This window comes from Cotesia typhae, unplaced genomic scaffold (assembly GCF_013202065.1).
Source record: "Cotesia typhae breed Kobodo isofemale line unplaced genomic scaffold, CoteBio_Ctyphae contig_28, whole genome shotgun sequence".
NCBI lineage: Eukaryota > Metazoa > Arthropoda > Insecta > Hymenoptera > Braconidae > Cotesia > Cotesia typhae.
In genome coordinates this window covers 36,185-54,314 of record NW_027423736.1, presented here as the reverse complement: position 1 = coordinate 54,314, position 18,130 = coordinate 36,185, and the positions used below count along the sequence as shown (strand labels likewise).

At 35.1% G+C, this 18,130-nt stretch overlaps 1 long non-coding RNA gene across 2 annotated transcripts; it reads right to left on the bottom strand.

Moving 5' to 3' along the window:
• Positions 1-480: 480 nt before the first annotated feature.
• On the bottom strand, positions 481-17,715 carry LOC141525960 (uncharacterized). Of its 2 annotated transcripts, XR_012478932.1 has the most exons (4): positions 17,264-17,715; positions 857-1,130; positions 727-788; positions 490-637 (listed from the first exon to the last, which is right to left on the bottom strand). It is a non-coding gene; the product is annotated as an uncharacterized LOC141525960 (long non-coding RNA). The 2 variants fall into 2 exon arrangements; XR_012478931.1 differs by lacking the exon at positions 17,264-17,715 and having other exon boundaries at positions 481-637; positions 857-1,383.
• Positions 17,716-18,130: the final 415 nt, after the last annotated feature.

Below are 18,130 nucleotides of genomic sequence, written 5' to 3'. Positions count from 1 at the left end.
AAATGATCATCAGTAGGGTTAATGACTTGGTGAGGAAGGGCTGAAAGAATTGTCCGTAAAATCGCTTTTCATATCAGTTCTCTGGCTCAGTTATCAGAAATGAAAAAATTTTGGGTACTCAATGACGGACGCCAAGTACGTCTAAAAAATTGTTTTTATTCGTTAAATTTATCCCAAAATTTTTCAATTATGAAAGATCATAACGGCTACTTGGTCTGTTTTTTTATTTTACATCTTTTTGTAAAATGATAATTTCTCCTTGGCATTTTTGTAAATCAAGAGTTGTGAACGTGTACTGGGCGTAATTTTTACAGTGGAACTGTTTTTGTTCGGATTTTACATCTTTTTGTGAAAATTTCTTCTTTTGACGTGATGAGCACTCGATTTTCGAAATACGAGGTAAAACCAATGACTTCACGATTTTGAAAATCTTCGATTTTCTTAACGGATAGTTAAAAAAATCATCAAAGTAAATTTAAGATTTTTTTTAGAAATTATATTTACATTGAAATTTTTTCTTAATTACAATTTCCGCCATTTAGAAATATAGAAATTACATATTTTATAAAAAACGTTGCATTTGTTCTTTCGTTTTTTACATTCTCACAGAGTATTTAAAATTTGTCCCTTGTAGAGACTGAAAAAAATGGATTTATCAACCATATACATAGGCAGGCTTAGTAGAGGGTTCTATTCATAATTTACTAACAAATAGTTGTTACATACATAATATCTCGAATTTTTTGTTACAATCACATCTTTTACGCTCTTATTCTCGTTGTACTTCACTGTAAAGAGAGAATGATAATAATTACATCAAAGGAAAAAAACAGAAGTCGAGAAAAAAATTACTTACTGATCATCATATTATTCACCATGTAATAAGTCACCGTACAATATTTTGCAAGCTTTTCGTGCTTGGTATATATAATCTATACTCGATATCATTAATGGTAGCCAGTAATTGTTGCGCATGATAATTTTCATCGTTTGTTAACTGCGGCAATTTTTCATAATTCATTGTCTTAATCATATTATTATTCAAATTAACACTCGAGAAATCAATAGCCTTATCAGCAAACGAAACAAAATAATGTGATTTAAAATTGATAGTAAATTTTGATTTGTACCTGGAAACACTTAAATGACTTACTGTACGTAATTTTAGTCGACTTATAACGATACAAGTCATACAAATAGTGTATGTACATCGGTATTAACAAATAATAATTATTATTTTAGTATAGCATCCTTCCCCTTCAAGGAATAAAGTTATAAATATAATAATAAAATTTTGATTGAAATTTTGAAAATTCAATTTTCGCGCGCTATTTGGAATAAAAATGAATAATTTTCTTAATAACTAATAGTAGTTAAACAGGGTGTCTGACTCCATCGGTAAAACAGATTTGTGGGTTCGTGTCCATGCTAAGGGATCTACATAACCGACTGTAGGTTCGTGGCGGGTATCGTCTGTGGGTATGAGCGACCTGTTTTACCGACAGTTTGAGGATATGGTCGAGGTTTTGCAGGTGGCGCTGGTGGTGAATTCCGCCGCCATCTTACTGTCCGCCATTTTCCCACCATTTTTAAAATTTATCTGCCATTTTGAATTGTGAATCCGTCATTTGAATCCGCCATCTGGTGGCTGCTATCCGACATCTGGTGGTTGCTATCTACCATCTGATGGCTGCTATCCACCATTTTGAATCTGATTTCCGCCATCTGGTGGCTGTTATCCGCCATTTTGAATTGTGAATTCACCATTTTGTTAAAAAATGCACCTGTGATCTAACCATCAACTATAGTTGCTTAGATCACAGGTGCATTTTATTGTTCATAATCTGAAAAGGTTTATATATTCAAACTGCATGTATGACGAGTACATGCGAGAAGATACACCATCTGGTGAGGTTTTTGTCAACCTTAGGTTTAAGCCTGTTCAAGGTCATACGCAGTTTTCTTTGTTCTCCTGCGTAGTAGATGACGTCATCAGATAGGTTTGAACCTGTTCAAGGTCGCGTAACTGCGTAGTTTTCTTTGTTCTATTTCTAACTGCGTAGTAGATGACGTCATCAGACAGGTTTAGACTTGTTTTGTGAAAGGGGTGGGGAAATTTCCACGAACCAGATGACTCATTCTGTTCTAGAATTTTCTAACTGCACAGTAGATGACTCATTCTGTTCTAGAATTTTCTTACTGCGCAGTAGATGACGTCATCAAACCGGTTTCGAGGTAGAGGAGTGGGGGTAACTACGCAGTACTTTCTGCCTATATAAGCAGCTTGCTGAGAGCGTACTTCATAAAAAACGAAGTACACGTCTCCAGTGAAGTACCAGTTGTCGACAGACAGTAGTGAAGTATTGGTGATATACATCTTCTGCCTATCAGTATTACTAATTGTAAGTATTCATTTACTGTCTAATTAAAATATGAATTGAATGAAGAATCATTTAATTAATTAAAAAATTTTTACAGCTATCAATCATGGATCTTACCAAGATAAATGAGGTTAATTGTCTTACTGGGATTCTTCCTGTTTAAAAAATGATTCATTTGGAGTTTAATCGAGAATATAAGATTAATGGTATCAAAGCTATTACAACTCAGTATGGGACTAGGATTGTTGCCAATCTAAACGATGAATTTAACATTTATCTACCATCTAGAACTATTCAACATTTAAAAGATGATAACTTCCTGAAGAGTTTGAATGAATTAATAGATTCAAACTACCTGTTTCTACGTTTCCATGGTGGAAAATATAATAAATTTGAATTTATTAATTCTAGTCTTGATGTAAAAATGACCAGTGGAATTATTTAATCAATAAAATATTGGATTTCAATATAAATAATTCATTATTTTTATTTATAATTCCTCACATTTTTAATTTAAGATTAATATTTATAATTCAAATTCAATAAGTTATACTTAATCATAATTTTTTAAGTTACTTATCATAATGATAGTTTGAATTTCGCGCTTCTTGTACTAGAGCCATCTACTATCAGTTTATTCTTAGAGCGTGAAAGCTGTCAATTCATAAATATTAAAAAAATTTTCTAGTTATATATACATATATAGAATAATACATGACTTTTAATTTAAATAAAAGATAAATAATTATTATTAGTTTATAATATTTTGTTATTAATATTATTAATATTTATTTAAATTAAAAGTTATGTATTATTTGATAAACTAATATGGGGTTGATGTGCTCTGTATCGTCAAATCCAAAAATCTTCTAGCGATATATTTTGAAAATCAATACTCAGTTTTTATTTTTAAATGGTTATATAAAATAATGCATGACTTTTAATTTAAACAAATATTAATTATAAAATTTTAGAAAACAAAAACTGATTATTGATTATCATAATTAAAAAATCAAAAACCATTACGCCATCTGTTGATAAGTATTAATATCAGTAGTAGTGTTGGAAAATTATTTGAATTTAATAACTAACAATAATTAATTCTATTCTGAATTAAATGTGTTAAGATGAAATAATAATAACAATTGTAATTCATTTATTTTAGATTTATTGAGTGCTTACAAACCAATCTTTTAAATTTTTTACATTTTCCAAGGCACATAAATCAGATAAACGATCATGATAATTACAAAAATGATTGTTACAAATTTTCATACTTTTTAGAGAGGGACATTTGAAATTATCGAGATCGATTACAATTTTATTATTACAATCAATTAAATTTTGAACCCATAACTTTTTCTCGATACCTTTGACATAAATAATTTTTTTATTACAAGTTAAATAATTGAGAACTTCTTTGAGCTTGTAATATGAAGTTGTTCCAGCATTCCAACCGATTCCATGATAGTTTCGGATCAGCCAGGTATTCAGACGTTGATAGTTGACTGGTAACACCTTCCAGTGATATGGCGGTTGAAATAGTGTGTATGACAACTCTTCAATATTAACAATATCATGTTGAATTGTTATTGAGGCCAACTCCTTAACAATGAAGCGATTATCAGCTCCTCTGAATACTTGAACGTCTAGAATGATCTCCATTTTTACTGCTCTTGACAACGAAGAGTGACTGAATGATGACTCTTACAATCAATTCAACCTTTTTATAACCCGATCTCTGGATTTTACCCCCACCACTCGATAATCTTATTGGTTAATTAATAATTTGATTGGTTATTCAAACTACGTCGTAGAGTTTTAAACTGCGTAGTAGATGATGTCATCAGACAGGTTTGAACCGGTTCAAGGTCTCGTAGCTGTGCAGTTTTTCTTTGTTCTATTTCTGTTGGGTAGTAGATGACGTCATCTCATTTTTACAGGTTATGTTTATGCTTTCCCGCCATTTAACTCATTTTACAGGTTATGTTTATGCTTTCCCACCATTTAACTTATGATTTCAGGTTATGTTAAACTTCTTGTGCGTCATCTATCATAACTGCGCAGTTTCTATTTTTAGATTATGAGTCATACTATTCTAGAATTTTTCCAACTGCGCAGTAGATGACATCATTACCTTGCTATAAAATCAGCGCGCCGCGAGCATACTTCATCGAAGTGAAGTACGAGTGAAGTACCATAGTGTTGTGTGTTAGAAAATATCAAGCTTTTGAAATCTGCTGTTCTGAAACTGTTTTCTGAAGCCTGCTACCAGCTGTTGAAATCTGCTACCTCGTGCTGGAATCTGCTACTTGAAATCTGCTGAAGAAATCTCAATCATGGCACCGTACCGTAAACATCCTGTTACCGATACAATGCATGAAATTGAGAGATCAACAACTTTCAAGCGTGTCAAAGTTGAAGATAAAACTCCAAGCCCGTTGATGTTCAAGAGGATGTGTGAACTTGAGGTGGGAAAAACTTACAAGCTAACTGGGATTGGAACGGTTATGACAGATCATGGACTCAACTTTGAAATCGATCTGGAAAACCACTTTTCAACGTTCTTCCCTGCTACCACCAACCAGAAATATCTCAACAATCCTGATATGATATTTAAAATGAAATTTTTAATCTTATGCAATACTTTAAATCGACACTACATTGGGGCCAATTATAATAAATTCAAGCTTATTAATCACTCTGGGAAATCAATTACAGAAATTGTGAGAGAATTGTGTTTTGATATGTGCACTTAACTTTTATTCTAAATAATTGTTTTATACTTATTCTAGTAAGGTTTATAGTTAAAAACGCAAAATTACAAAAAAGTTTTTTCTTTATTTGCTATTTTTAATTACATTAAGTTTATTGATTATTTTTAATCACAATAAGTTTTTAGATTAGTATAGGATCAATAATTTTATTTAATTCTTGTATTCGTCGGCGAAATCGTTCTCCGTCTCTTGCTGCTTGTTCCCATGGACCTTTCCTCGCTTGTCTGGATGCAAAGTCCCACACATACATGTAATGTATGGTGGGCTTGGGGTCAAACTGTACCATTAAGTAAGTTTTCTCACAGTGCAGCTGATGGGATTGTACTCAACTATTCGGTCGTGAATTATTAAGCAGTAAGCAGCAGTTTGATTTGGAAACTGTGCTGACGATTCAAACTCCAGACGTATATCCACAGGTCCAGACTTGATTGACTCGTTCTGCTTGGAACAGTCAATTATATACAGAGGTGCTGTACTTAGAAATTTTTTCTTAGCCAATAGCGGTTCAGCTTCTTTCCCATAGTAAGCACTTTGAAAATTTGTGTACATATCAAACATCAAGGCATACTGATTATGCACAATGTTGAGGTTCAAATTTCCATATGGATAACTCTGAGAGTTCAAGAACAGCTTAATGTCTCTTATGCTACAGTGATCAAACTCGCTTGCGTTTTGATTCGATTGATTCTTTCTTGCTGTTTGGAATCCAAGGATAACAAAACGAGGTTTCTCAAGCTGATTTGTCGTTTTGATTACCCAAATATGCTTGTTGGTAGCTGGTAGCAGTGGATACTCATACAATTCCCAAGTCCGGAAACTGATTGAAATAGCTGGATCGGAGGTTATGTAATTCAACACCTCGATTTTTTGCTTGTCAGACATTGTTATGTATGGTACAATCCACTCAATTTTTTGAATCGTAATTGAAACATTTTCATTCTCAACGGTAACAACATAAGCATTTTGATCAGTATTTGATCTGATCAGTATCAATTCATGCTTGGCATTCACGATAATTCGTTGATAATCTTCAGCAAATCCAAGAATGAAACTCAGCGGTACTGAGACATCAAAGTAACCGCTATTATCAGTCAGCTTGTTGTCATCTTCATTAACAATCCAACCAGCATTTTCCAGAATATTTTGTTGTCCCGGACTCAGAGAAGCGTATCCTTTCATAACACTGGTGATACCAACATTCTTACATCTATCGATTTCTACGCCATTGAGCTCATAACGTATCTCTTTAAACATATGACAAACAGCCATGTTGACCATCTTCGTAGTAGCACTTACAGCAGTACCATCAGATTTCCTCATTCTTCCATAAAAATGTAATGTGCTCTTGCTCGGGAGCAAGCACAGATCTTGATGTTGAACAGCAATCCTGATTTCATCACTGTTGTTGAATGTTGATGATGCATATGGCAAGTGTGAATGAGCTTCACAGTGTGCAATAGACTCATCGAAAATAATTGATTTTTTTATATCTAAGATTTCCGCCATGGTATCACACAAGCTAGACAACAAAAATTTATTTTTATCTTGTGAATTTTCCACGTAATTTTAGTCCTAGACTTTTTAGGAACTCTGCGTTTTGACGTGTCAACACTTTCAGAGCTCGATGATGACTGATAATCTTTGGACATCCTGCAATCCTTTTATACCCGTTACCAGTCTTTGTCTCATATACGATACCCATTACAGACTTTTTATATGCAGTCTTATCGTTATAGTCTCGCCACGGAAATTTGCTATTCTCCCGTCCTGATCAACAATGCGGAGCCTCAAGTTGTGTATTGCTCGTACGGCGACTGGTAGGTAAATGATGTTTGTTGGCACTTCCACTATCTTATATCCTGCTGGAACCCTCGGGAAAAATTCATGGATTGTGTGATTCTTCTCACCATTGATGTACGATCCATTAGTTATATTGCACTCGACTCTCAGAGCATTGATTTTCAATAATTTGACTGGTAAATCAGATTTATGTGCTGTGTTAGGTTCAAGCACGCGGTTGGTAAATCCAAGTAATGATCCAATGGATTCTTCAGGCTCAAAATTTATATATTGATCACATCTTATTTCACTTCTCAACTCATTGTTGTTTGCTTTTAAAGTGAAACTTAGTTCAGGTAATGTCTTGTTTATATAAGTTTCAATATCTTTAATTTCATAACTCCCTGTTGGTATAGTTATTTCTTGAAATCTCTAATTTTTTGTTGGTGATAGCTCAATCGGCGGAAAATAATTTGCCTCCACTATGGAGGAGTTTCCGGATAGTGTCAAGGTGAATGACTCTGCCATGACTGACGCTTGTTGTCCCGACTCACTTCAATTTATAGTTGTCCAGCGAGGAATTTTAAGCACAAATGTCCACATATGATTGTATCAAAGTCTTGATATCTTTTATGATTGTACTTTACGCTACCTACATCGAGATATTTCATCAAGTCTTGTGGAGGTTGTAGATTACCCAAACTGTCAAAGTAAATTACTTGATTATGATTCTTCTTGTATGCAACCCAGTGAGTTCCATGTCCAAGTTTATCATCTAAATTTATTATTGCTGATTCGTTTGTCTTTGGTCCAGATTTTGGTAAATCATTTCTCATAAAAACTCCTCGAAAATTTGGAATTTTAAGCAGCTTGGCATACTTTAATAAGTCGATGTTAGTCAGTGCTCGATGTGGTAGCTCTACTGGTTTTTTGACTTCTTGCAGCAAGCTCCTTCTGGGTATGGTTTCAGATAAAGTCCCATACCACTGCGGTAAGGTTTGAGGTATAATCCTCTACCTACAGCTATTTCCTTCATCTTCAAGTTGTGACGTTTCTTTTCAGCTAATTGATTTTTGGCTGCGCTGGCATCGTTCACAGCTTTTGCAACACCTGCAGCTCCACCTGTTAGAGCACCAACCGCTGATAACCCTGCAAACAGGGGAATCAAGAATGGAAGTACTCCACCAATCTTTGATGGAACTGGTAGAATACGAGGCAATCGAACGTTTTTCTTCCCACCAACTTTCTTGACAGCTTTGCGGGCACCTCCAAGAGCTGTTTTAACTGGATCTCCACCAGGCTGCATGGACTTTTTAGCTTCATCAACAATCTGTCTCAGAGCAACATCCTTCTTCTTGGTTGTCTTTCTTTTGACTGTCTTACGCTTCATTGTTTTTCGTTTAATTGTCTTACGCTTTGTAATAGGTTTTTCTTTTTTAAGACCCATACCGAAACGTCTTTTCAACTTTATGATTTTATTCACACTCCAAGCAGCAGCTTTTTCACCAATAGCAGCGTCTCTTGCTTGAAATCGTTGCCACGCTTTCTCAGCAAGGATTTTATCAGCCTCGTGACGGGCTTCTAAATTTTCACGATTTTTCGAGTAAGCTATATCATGTTCCTTACACGCAGCGTCCAGAGGATTTATGCCTGGATCACCTCGAGCTAACCTCTTAGCTAACTTTGTTCCCGGACCACAATACTGATATCCTGGTATGTGAAGTTCAAGTGGAAGCTTATTGATTATGTTGTTGAATAAACCTTCACCACGTCTGCTCTCAGACATGTCACATGAAAGACTGACTCGCTTATCTATATAAGCCGGTATATATACCTCTTGAGCTCAGAATACAATCAGCAGTCATGGATAGCAAACCAAGAGCTCAGTTGCCAGTTATCAATTTTGATCAAATTGTTCAAGGAACCGGTGCGAAACTCAAACGACACGGTGCTTTACTTCCCAACAGTATCCGTGCAGTGTTTTGCGGACCATCAAACTGTGGAAAGACCAACGCTCTACTATCCCTTATTGTACATCCAAACGGTTTGAGGTTTGAGAATATATATCTTTACTCAAAGTCTCTTAACCAACCAAAGTATCAGTTCCTGGAGACGCTGCTTAAACAGATTGATGGTATTGGATTCTTCACATTCAGTGAACATGAAGCTGTAATCAAGCCTGTAGATGCTAAACCTAACTCCCTGATGATATTTGATGATGTTGCTTGTGAAAAACAAGATCACATCAAGGCTTTTTTCTGCATGGGTCGACACAAGGTTGTAGACAGCTTTTATCTCTGTCAAACTTATACACGAATACCGAAGCATCTGATGAGAGATAATGAAAACTTTCTCGTGCTATTCCGTCAAGATGAAATGAATCTGAAGCATATTTATAATGATCATGTCAATACAGACATGTCGTACAACTCATTCAGAGATTTATGCTCGGCATGTTGGAATAAATATGGGTTTGTGGTAATAGATAAAGACAGTGAATTGAACAGTGGTAGGTATCGCAAAGGATTCGACTGCTTCATTAGTATAAATTGAGGTACTTTCGAGTGTGATAGTCATACATGCTGTAGACGTTAACCTGTCAACATGAAGCCTGAAGAAATATCAAAGCAGAAAGATATTCTGCATCAGATATCTCAAGTCAGTGATGCCATCCGACGGAAGCACAAGATGTTGAAGTTGGGTAAAGATACAGCTGAGAAAGCTATGGAGGAAATGTTCAAGCCTATTGTGACACCACTCCAGAGTATAGTTGAATCTTCAAAGTTGAAAGGGGAAAATATTAAAAAAGAAGAAAAACCACAGGTTGAAAAATCTTTATATGATGATCCAGAAGTATACAACAGTTTAATAACAGATGATGAAAGTTCATTTGAGAATACAGCACTTGCTATTACTCAGCCACCACCATCAACAAGTACTCCAGCTCGTAGAAATCCTCTTCTCACTAATTATCTACAACGTTTAAGTAAAAAACATAAAGATAATGATATGAGATATGGTGTACGCAGAAAACGCGGTGAAATGCATATGGGTGATTCACCTATTTCATTTGCAAATGATACAATAACTGTCAAAGAAAAAAATTATCCAATAACTCCTGGGTTGTTGGAATTATAATTTAGAAAATCACCAGAGGATGCACTCATCACCCCAGATGATAAGAAAAAGTACTTGGATATAATTCAACATACCAACGCTCATAGGAAAAATTATGACCCAAATCGTACTATTTATGAAGATACAACAATCAAGTTCAATAAATACATTGCTGATTTTATCACCAAGTTCGGTAAAGGGTTACCAAAATATATGATTGCAAGAAAACAGAGATTACCAATGGACTATGTTTACTGGGATGATCCAAATGAACTAGTTGATCGTTTGCGACTACTTATGGCATCTCAAGCTGCTGGAAATCCAAGTCACACGAATGAAATCATATCAATTATTGAAGAGCTTAGGGAGGCTGGAGTTATATATTAAAAGCTTCTGAAAAATTAAATCATTCACACGCTGACAGTCAAAGTGTTCATAACCATGAGCATCGATATATTTGGACGTCCACTGGACAATAACTTAGGTCAACGAGGGCCAGCTGGTAGAGGTTTCAATGTAACTTCTGATGGAAACTATAACATTGAGAATAAAAGGCTGTGCAATCTCGGTAATCCTTCAAATGAACATGATGCGGCGACAGTGCAGTTTGTACTGAGACAGATGTCTGAACTGAATAAAAGTATAGACAGTGAACAGAAAGAGATTATTTCACATTTACACTCTGAAATAGTAATATTGAAAGCTGCTGTGGGAAATTTGCAGACGACTATTGAGGAAGTTAAAGCAGTACTTTCCTCTCACCAAAATAATATCAAATATCTCACTGAGAAACTCAATGAACGACAAAAAGACAGTGATAGCTGAAGAGCTTCACAAACCAGCTCGCAGGAACTATAAACGTCGTCATGTTGACATCCGAGGTCTCGATGAGACTTGGCAAGCTGACTTGGTTGAGATGATTCCATATGCGACAGTCAATAAAGGACACAAGTATCTGCTTACAATCATAGACATATTTTCTAAATATGCCTGGGCAGTTCCAATTAAATCAAAAAGTGGTGGAGATGTCACTAGTGCTATGAAGTCTGTACTCCAGCAAGGTCGTGTTCCTAAGTATCTCCATGTTGATCAGGGTAAAGAGTTTTACAACAAAGAATTCAAAGATCTGATGAAGCAGCACAAGATAAATCTTTACTCAACATTCAGCAATCTCAAAGCATCCATATGTGAACGTTTCAATAGAATACTCAAGAGTAAAATGTGGCGAGAATTTACAGTTCGTGGCAGCTACAAGTGGACTGATATACTTGATGACTTGGTGAATACTTACAACAACACCAAACACAGTACCATCAAAATGAAACCTGTTGATGTTACCGCTGCTCAGGAGAAACAACTATTGGAAAATATATATCAACCACTGAAAACCAAATCGAAGCAGAAGTTCAAAGTTGGAGACAAAGTCCGAATCAGCAAGTACAAGCATGTTTTTGACAAAGGATACACGCCAAACTGGACAACCGAGATTTTTACCATCAAGTCGGTGCAGAACACGAATCCAACGACGTACAAGCTCGTGGACTATCAGGATCAACCAATCAAAGGAGGATTTTACAACGAAGAACTCAGCAAAGTCAAATATCCAGATGTATATCTTGTTGAAAAAGTAATTAGAAAACGTGGAAATAAATACTATGTTAAATGGCTAGGTTTTGATACTAAGCATAATAGTTGGATCAATAAATCTGATATGTAAAACACAAATTATATATTGTTTTTATTTACAAACCTTAAAACTATATTTACATTGTTTTTTAATATTACAAAACTTTTTGCTTCTTATTATTATTATTATTATCTTGCACAATCTTTCTTTTCTTAAAAACTAGTGACCCCTTGTAACCCCATGGTAGGGTATCAGTGCTAGCCTCAATAAGTTGACGTTTATCATCACCCCAACTGAGAGCAAGTTTCTCCTGCTTTATTGTGTGTACTTGATGATTTTTACTTTTATCATGTACTGCTCTTTTCTTAATAATACGTTTTCAAACAGACATCGTTTGAAGTCATCAAACGTGATTGTCTTCAAGGTTGATCCTCCAACACCCTTTGCCCGTTTCTTGATCCTATCTCTTTCCTTCTCAGGATTGTGAATCTCGAAGGCGTAGAGCTTGGCTCTGAGACCCACAAACTCGGACATGATTTTTCCATTGTTCTCATCCTTCATAAGCCCCAGGACCTTTTTGTTTGCTAACGGCATGTTGAAGACATTGTCGGGTGGGTAATCGGAAGTATCAAACCTTGAGATATCACGTTTGATGTCTTCATAGATGTTGGGTACATTAAATTGGTAAATTAAACTATCTGTGTCGGTGTACAATAATTTTGAAGTATTTACATAATTTTTAAGCACATAATTATAGTGAAAGTCGTAGATATAAATTTTAGATAAATCTAATATACTAAACTCTACATAGATTGGCTTGTTGAAGCAGACTCTAGCTTTTTTAAGTTCAACTATAACCATATCCTCATCAAAAATTGTAAGGCTGTGGAAGTTTGGTCTACATACTAAATCTGATACATTGTATCGACCTTGCCACTTTGTTCTTAAATATATATCTTTGTACTTCCTTACATTCTCCATCGTCTTTCCGAAAACCGCATTATTCATTAATTTATAAAAGTTTTTTCGAACTCATTTTTGCAAGCTTTCGGCATTCAGTATTTTTATCGATATATGATTTGAGCCAGTCTGATTGTTCAAATTTCAAGACTCGATGTATTTTCTTAAGAACTAAACCTAAATCTAAACATTGTTTTAAATTCTTATAGTGAATTACATAATTAGTCTTATCATACAGAGTTGTTGTTAATTTTTGTTGTTTGCTGCCAGGTGGTATAAAATGTTCTGGGCATAAAGGTAGATTTTTGTGTAGATCATGTAATTTCTCAGGATAGTGTAGATCTACTTCAAGGATGTAGCCTACACTCTCATCATCATTGAAAAACTGATCTACATCCTCTACATTTTCAACCCATTCGAATTTACCTTTAGGTAATGACATACTCATCGCTGCGCCATACAAATTATTTACATCGTAGTACATCAGGTATGTTTCAGGGTTGTTTGAATCAAAATCTTTGCCCATGTACCGGTTGTTAGCTTCAGCGTGTCTATTAGCACACATCGATACCCCACCGCGAACACCCTTCTCAATGAAAAGAAGCATCTCAGGATCAGTTAACAGTTCAAGTTCTACTTCAGTATGCTTTAACATTGCAGCGTTTGAAAGGCCTGGTGCTGTATAAAAATGTAATGCATCTAGATTGTATGTTTTAAAGCAACTACGTCTAAAGTTTTCAAAAACATCAGCCAAGAGGAGGACATCAGTCTTCAAGTATAAGTCCGAGTACTCTCCAAGCGTGTTAATATTAAATTCATTCCAAACTACTTGAGCAAAAGTATAATCATCATCAGAAATAGTTGAGCTTGTTAATTTTGAATAAAATGAATCCTGGTCAGGTAACTGTGTCTCGTCTAGTCTGTCAATACTATCAATGTACTCATACGGAAATACACCCTTACGTATTGCTAATTTGAATTTGTCAGGGTCAGGGTAGTGTAGTCGCGTAATCTGTTTGTCTTTGTCATCAAGGTATGAAGCTAATTTCTCTAAGCTGGAGGCCATGAATCTAAAAGAGTCAATAAATCTTAAAGAGACTGAAGTATTTTTAACTGATTTTGTAAAAGAAATGTAACGCTCTTTATTGATTGGTAGTAATGAAATTTCACCTTCAAATACTGTAGCTAAGGATTTAATTATGAAGTGTGAGTCGTAACCGGATAAATTATGAAAGACAACTGGGATAATGGTAGATTTTTGATAATTAACGTTACATGATTTATGAGCTGCGTTTCTATAGTTACCGGTAAAGTGACAATGATCATAGACTTTATCTGTCGTAGAAGTGATTGGTTTTTCACAAATGTGACACTCAGTTGCCTGGTTGTGTCTATCTTGTTGCTCTTTCGTTAATGGTTTCATTTTAATAGGATTCTTTAGAATTTTTTCAAAGTCTAGAGCTAACGACTCTAATTGTTTAACGAACCAGTTGATGCAATCAGGAGAACGGTTTAACTGGAATCTAGACAGTGTATTGTCATAGCTGCAATGCATATAGTAAGCAATACTGTGTGGAACATGTTTATGAACTATCTTTTCATCATCTCCTGGGGGTTCGAGTGTGCATTCAAGATCCGCGTAAACTACAAACGGTACAGTATCTTTGGACTTAAAATCTTTGAATTTCAAAATTTTATTTTTTTCACTGGGAAATTCCATGCGGACTTTGTTAGTTTTAAAACAATCTGCTCGGTGTTCTAAATAACATTTTTCTAATTTGAAATGATTCAAACAACGATCACAAAAGTACAATTTATGTCTTCCTAGAGTTATTTGACTTTTAATTAGTCCGGAAAGATTATGTATCCACGCAAAGTGATAGACAGACTCAATATTATCTAAATTATTGGTATAATTTACACTTTTTTTAATCATCAATAAATGAATTGCAGGTATTTTCGATTCAGAGTTACTTAAATATAATGGGATAATAGTGCTTTTTTCAGACTTTTTACCCGTGAATTCTGACTCTATACCATATACATTAATGCTAAGGTTATTCATTTTTTCAAATTTCGACACATCATTAAGTTTAATTGGAAATTGAATACCTTCATAATTTAATCTGACGCTGAAGTGACGATAACTTGACGGGTCAGCTGGAACCAATACTGGTGGATGCAAGGCAGCGTTGACACATCACAGGAAGCAGAACTCATCATTGTTCTGGATGTTCGTAACCGCATGCTTCCTGATAATATCCTGCGGTAATCTGACGAAGGTGGAGTTTCCAACTTGGGTTGGTGCGAATCTTGACATAGTCACCATCAAGCTGTTCGGTCCAAGCAGACTCCATCCGGAACCCTCATGTTCAAAATCTTCGATTCTTTGAAGTAATTTGTCGTATACATGTTGACTAAACCAATCCTGAAGAGATGTGGCAGGGAGAATCTCACGGCATTTAGTAATAAAAGATTTCCGCTCTTCAATATCTTGTTGATGTTTCCGGAATGTGCAGAAGAATTCCACATTCACTTTCAACCCTGCCAAATCTCTCAACGCTCTCTGCACCTTGTTAATGATGGTGTCTCGTGAGGCCTGGAGGAATGCTGCTAGATCTTTGTGATGCTGATTGATAACACATCCAGTCTGGATGTTGCCAGCAAAAGCATTCTCCAAGTCCTTCCATTTGACTCCTTGGTTGAGATCTCCACCAACAACTAGGTTACCGAGTCTGGAGAACTGATCGGCAAACCAGTTGAGTTGGTTGATGTGTGCTTGAACACTTCGTCTCACTTGAATTGATGTTCCAGGATCGAGTAATATAGTGTTGAAGTACTGGATAGTTTCATTGCACACCCTTAAACACCTTTGACGATGATTATCAGTGAGCTGCTCTCCTAACAGATCAGCATATGAGACAGCAATAGTGTCCACCAAGTTTTTGAGAGCCTCAATGAGGTTAGGTGGAGCCATCTTGGGAAGACGCACACTTCACTACTGTCTGTTTACACAATATTGAAGGTTATGCACACTGTTTATAGGTTATATACACTGTTTATAGGTTATGTACACTTTTATAGGTTATATACACTGTTTGTAAGTTGTATACACTGTTTATAGGTTATGTTCACAATAGTTTATACACACACTGAATTTACACGATAGTTTTTGGTACACTGGACTACAGTTTATGCACACAATAGTTTTTGCACACTGGACTATACTCGCGTACTTCACAACACTAAACTTCACTATATTTTATATAACACTGAATACTGTTTAATCATGAGATATGTACTTCGTTTTTTATGAAGTACGCTCTCAGCAAGCTGCTTATATAGGCAGAAAGTACTGCGTAGTTACCCCCACTCCTCTACCTCGAAACCGGTTTGATGACGTCATCTACTGCGCAGTAAGAAAATTCTAGAACAGAATGAGTCATCTACTGTGCAGTTAGAAAATTCTAGAACAGAATGAGTCATCTGGTTCGTGGAAATTTCCCCCACCCCTTTCACAAAACAAGTCTAAACCTGTCTGATGACGTCATCTACTACGCAGTTAGAAATAGAACAAAGAAAACTACGCAGTTACGCGACCTTGAACAGGTTCAAACCTATCTGATGACGTCATCTACTACGCAGGAGAACAAAGAAAACTGCGTATGACCTTGAACAGGCTTAAACCTAAGGTTGACAAAAACCTCACCAGATGGTGTATCTTCTCGCATGTACTCGTCATACATGCAGTTTGAATATATAAACCTTTTCAGATTATGAACAATAAAATGCACCTGTGATCTAAGCAACTATAGTTGATGGTTAGATCACAGGTGCATTTTTTAACAAAATGGTGAATTCACAATTCAAAATGGCGGATAACAGCCACCAGATGGCGGAAATCAGATTCAAAATGGTGGATAGCAGCCATCAGATGGTAGATAGCAACCACCAGATGTCGGATAGCAGCCACCAGATGGCGGATTCAAATGACGGATTCACAATTCAAAATGGCAGATAAATTTTAAAAATGGCGGGAAAATGGCGGACAGTAAGATGGCGGCGGAATTCACCACCAGCGCCACCTGCAAAACCTCGACCATATCCTCAAACTGTCGGTAAAACAGGTCGCCCATACCCACAGACGATACCCGCCACGAACCTACAGTCGGTTATACAGATCCCTTAGTATGGGCACGAACCCACAAATCTGTTTTACCAGTGGAGTCAGACCGCCCTGTTTACCTACTACTAATAATTTAGCATCCTTTTCTAAACAGGAAGAATTATATTTGCTATTATTATTATTGCAATAATAATAATAAAATTTCATATGAATTTTTAACTTTCAAATTTCCCGCGTTTTTTGAAATTATAACTACAATAATTTATATTTGTCGTCGCGACGTGTTAACTCAAAATTCATTCGACTGAGGACCGGATGTTAGATTAATTAAATAAATAATAATCTTCATAACAATAATAATAATAATAATAATAATAATAATAATAATATCTCTATAACAATAATTATGATAAAGACAGAAATATACAAGTTATGAAAAAAATAAAATAATAAAAAGTTTCCTAAAATAATGTTGTGTTAATTATTTTATAATTACCTGAAAAGAAATAGTCAATGAATTTAAATTCAAATTAACCGCTTAATTTTTCAGACATGCCAGGTGCATCTAGAAGCAATACAGTTTACAGCCGGGCATGTATTAGGATTATGTATGAGTACAAAAATTTGAATTAATTTTAATATAATATTTAAGATGAATTCAAATTCGCGCCTTTCTGGCACATAGTGACACCTGCTGGATACATTTAGGAGTATCCCAGTCCACAGCTGAAAAAGTAATGAAAACAATTCACACTATATATTTACATCAAATGTCTACAACAAATATTCATTATTATAATTAAGTTAAACAATGATAACAATAATATTGATTATAATAATTAAAATCAAACGTTAAAATAGAATAAAATTACAATTTTAAATAGACTAGATTTGAATTAACCGCTTATTTTATCAAACTTTCAATGGGAATGGAACAACTCTGATACTATACAGTAGTATACTATTCTCACAAAATATAATGTACCAACTTAAAAATAAAAAATCTGGAGCAGAGTAACTATCCGGAGAGGATCATAGGCGTTAAATGGAAACGGACTAACTCTAATACTCGGTGGTATACTATACGCAGAAAATTGAAAAGTACCAACTTCGAAATAAAAATTCGACCGAAATTAGTAAAATCTTTCGTAGTATCGAAAAACGGGGAGCGAAAATTTGATAAATTAAGATAACGCTAAAAAATGAAAAAATTATATAATTATTGCTGTTTTATAAAAAGAACTAATAATTAAACTATTTAAAGCGCGTGACAAGTGTTGACATGTATATAGTAATAAAATAAATCAAGTTGAAAATAAAGTGAGGTTATGTTGACATCTGACACGAGAATAAAGGCACTGTA